Source organism: Zeus faber, assembly GCF_960531495.2.
Source record: "Zeus faber genome assembly, chromosome: 1".
Lineage (NCBI taxonomy): Eukaryota > Metazoa > Chordata > Actinopteri > Zeiformes > Zeidae > Zeus > Zeus faber.
Window position 1 is genome coordinate 33,872,851 of NC_137193.1, and position 4,516 is coordinate 33,877,366.

Here is a 4,516-nt window from a genome sequence, read left to right on the forward strand (position 1 = left end):
ATCCAGTTCTGGAACGAGAGGAGGAGGAAACAAAGCAATTGCGTCACAAACAGCCCTCACTGGGTTTGACGTGTGCAACGAAACTACCGTTTGGTATTTGTTCAGTTTTCCGTGTACCGGAGGACAACGCACGAGGGAAAATAATGCAGGCTCCAACGTCAGGGCTGATTAAGATCACGGTGCGCTGTGGCGAATTCTAAAGGTCCCTCAAAGAGCTACGCTAGCGTATGACATTTTTCTCAGAACGTGCGCACAGCTTTTATCATCAGCTCTCTATGATCCAGATCGTCATGGGAGGATGGAATTATGACGCTGATGAATGTGTCTGTGAGCGGCTGCTGCTTGACTTTGAATTTCCACAGTCAAAGGCCCTTCCAATAATCTACAAAGCAGGCCAGCTGCTTTCCTCTCTTATTGATTGTATGATTTATGGAGATAAACAGTCCACCGGAGTGGAAACATCACCTTCACACATTTGTTTTTCCGCTTCCACACGCGATAAGCTGTTTGAGCGATTTCTAAAAGCAATTTTACACAATCACTGACCTTTTTTTACAGTTTTTAATAGGATTTGTGTATTATCAGATGGAATAAAAATGTTATGGAAGAAAAGTAAGGAAGTAACTGTTTTTGCTGTAAAAGAAAAATAATCCCTGTCAGTAGAGGGCACTATCCTTGTGTAGGTAATGTGCATTGAAGCCTATTTCGCTTAGTCTCTTGAGGAAAGAAAATTAATAGAGCCCTATTAAAAACACAGGAATGGGCTGGGGATGGTTCTGGAAGTCATGAAAGGGCGTGCCAGAGGGCCTCCCCAGTAGATAAGCTGAGTCAGCTCCCTCTCAGTGGAGAAGCCACATCTGGAAGCCCTTCTCAGGTCCCGCAGAACTGCTGAGAAATGAGATACAGTAGGTGAGGCGGTATTTATGCGGCCCAGATTTTTTACGACCCGTAAACACTTATCTGACTGTGCATGTGGGTTTCCAGTTGTTAAAAGATACTGCCTGCCGTGGAAATCTGCTAGAAAAACCCGGTCATTAGTGCAATGAGCGTAACGGGATACACAATTAGGACCCTGTGCACACGCCTGGCTCTTGAAGCGTAGTGCATGTACTCCCATCGCTGCGTTGTATCTCGGTAACGTTGGTTTTCACTGCACACACATTGGTTTTCACTGCTCATACTTTGAGATCTGGTTTTGTGTCCCGAAACAACTGTGGAGAGGGGCTTATCGTGATTGGCAGAGGGGGAGGAGGTTTAATCTGATTTAATCTTACAGAACAGAGCAGCACAGTACTCTGGGTCGAGGGCTATTTTTATCCCTTGTTTACCTATGTGAGTTTTTGAAAATGGGAATGACCTTGCAAGAAATGGTCTTCATGTTGGTACTGAACCACAGGAATGATTTGTTTGGTTTGGTTGGTCAAATAGATTGACAGCAATGGCAGCAGTCGTACAGCATTATATACAGTTAACGCCAAATTTGGCGTTGCATGAGTGAACTATGGGTTACTTACGTCCACGGGCTGGAACCAGGAGGGCAGACAGCAGGACCACGCAGAAGGAGGGATATGCCGACAAAGCAAGACGCCATGTTGGCTTTCTATTCAGAGGATATATGGGAAATTGTCACTTTTCAGTCAAACAGATCAAATTTGATTGAACTAATCTAAAACAATGAGATAATAACACACATGGACCGTGGTTAGGTTTTTGAAGACAAAGGACAGAGAGCAGTAGCTGCCAATGAGCCATTATTCAAGAACGAGCCGATTTGATTACAGCAGCCCACACATGTTCCATCATGTGTCTCTCTGGGCTGCAGATAAAAATACCAGGCCTTTCAAAATCACTTCCATGGACAATTAGCAATGTACATAACTAGTATATCAAGTCATTTATCATTGCCTAAGGTTAAGGCTGTGTTGGGCTCATGTGCATCTGCATTTCCAATTCGCTTCCCTTATATCCCTTATATATGTCAAAAGAAAAACATGGTAGTCGGCAAATGATAAGTGTGAGTATGGAAATTTCACCCTGAGACCTTACATACTGGCCCAACAGCGCACTTCCCTTCCATCCAAGCTTCATTTTTTTGCCATTTGTTATTTTGTTTGCCTATTTTCTATCTCCCTTGGGCTCTCAGTGTGCCCTGACTTAAGCCTCCAACCCACAGTGCTACTGTTAGTCCTGCTGTCAATGTGACAACTCGGGTGATGCGCTGTGAGGGTCAAACGCAGTTGGAAGAGGAAGAGTTATGGTCATGGAAAGGAAGGGGGAGGGCTGTGAAAATTCGCGAGGCAAATGCTCACACACACACACACGGCCTGTGGGGGGTGGGGGGGTGCATAGCCTATAGCCTTCTCTTTCCCATGAGCGAACAGCATATCTCATACCTATACAGTATAATTTACAATGTTACACATGCATCTGTGTATATGTTGTGTATGTATATGTGTGTGTGTGTGTGTGTGAGCATTTGTTTGTGTGTGTGTGTGTGTGTGTCTGTGTGTGCGCAGCGCAGTGCGACCAGTTGTCAGAGCGATGACGAATGGCTTGCTCAGCAAGGACCCTTCAGAGGAGTCATTGGGTGCTAATATTATGACCCCCCCACCCCACACCGCGGTCCGATGCAACGACACATCAGTGATGCAACCAGACACCTGTATGCAGGGAGGAAAGGTGTCCCACTGCCAGGGGGAGTTAAACTTTTCAACGATGTAGTTTATAAAGCCAGGTGTTCTTGCTGCACACCGACGCTGCATTCCTCGCTCTATAGCTCTTCTGAACCGTGCATCAGAATTGCCTCGCGCATTTTCTCTTGGACCAAAATCGAAATGACGTTTGCAATGAATCGCAGGCCAACAGAGCGGCAGACATGGGAAAGTATTTGCCGCTGCACATTAGATGAAGATATCCACCCAGGATTACTTATCTGCTATCGATTGTCCCTGTATGCAAGAGCAATAAAATATTAAAATGTACTGGCAGATACACTAAGCTTGACAGCTGCTCTGCAGGCACGGATCTGCATGCTGCCACTCACGCTGGCATGCCCTGTAGTCAAACTGTGGATGAATGTGATCTCAAAAAGCACGACTGTGCTTTGCATAACAGGAACAGGAACTATAGAGTGAGGTAAGTTACGACGGATTTGAGGCGATCAAGGCTCTCCCCAGGGTTACATGGATAAGCATGATATGTTCCAACGCCCACTCATGTGCGGGGTTATCACAAATAGAAAGTTGCAGGGATTTCAGGCATTGTTAAAAGTGGCCAGCTTAAAGAAAAAGACAAAAACAACCTGAAGAACAATGATCCGGAGAGAAATCGTAATATCTTTGATTCTTTGCATCAGTCAATACTGGATCAATCATCCAGTAACATGTCTGTTGTCCATATTGGTCTGTGTCATCCATCACGTTCACTTTGTCAACGTGGAGGGGCTACTTATTGCTACAGCAGGCATCATTAGATCCTGCTGTGTAACGTCACGGCCCGTGGCACCCGTATGGCGACATTCCCTCTGTGTTCTGGGAGTGCCGAGAGGGTGCCAGTGCTGTTTGCATGACTTCTATGGACACATTTTCCTTAATTACCCCAAAACTTGAAGGCTGTGCTGCTCAAATGGCCAAGACCATACAAGTCAAACTGTTCAGTCACTTAAATTATTAAGATGATTGTTGCTTCCAATGCTTAGCCCAAACATATGGGAAATTGAAGTTACTATTAGTGTAATATGTGTATGCGTATGTGTGTATGTCCGTGTGTGTGTGTGTGTTATTGTCCCTCTCAACATACTGAATCATACAACACACATTGGGACTATTTCCAGAGGTCAGAGAAGACACACTCAATGGAGGCACTGTTGGATACTGGAGAACTAATGAAGGAGAAAAATGCACTGGCTTCAGGGTATTCTTCACTTCCCTTATTGAAATGCCCACACGTGGAGGTTTTCAGGCCACGTACTGTACGTGTGCATGTCAGCCAGATTAGGAAAGCAATCTTATCTCACTGGTGGCAAAAATCCAGATTCTTAAATCCACATGAAGGTAAATGCTGCACCACACCCACAATATTCCTTAACCCCCAACAGGCTCCGCACTGCAAGTAAGACTATTTAAAAAAATACTTTATGAAGATTAAAATGTATTAATATATGAAGATTTAAGTATTTCTTGGAAAATCTCACAGCAAAGCCACCAGCCCACAGACAAGTGAAAAACAGTCATTAATGATCAGCGTTGATAACGGGTCCACCGTTGAACATTTACCTTGTCAATTCGGAGCTGTGGGAGCCCATGTTACTCACTCTCCTCGGCAACGAGACACAGTGGTGTGGCAGAGAAGTCGAAGGAGCTGCAGACATGAAATTCCCCCCCTGAAGTCGGTCCTACCTGCGCATGGTGGAGGACTGGCTGAGAGAACAGGGGTGTACATGGGGATGCTCAAAGTTCCCCCCCCCCACCGAGGACACATAAAAAGTTGCCTCGTTGAATTCCCATTGGCCGGGAGA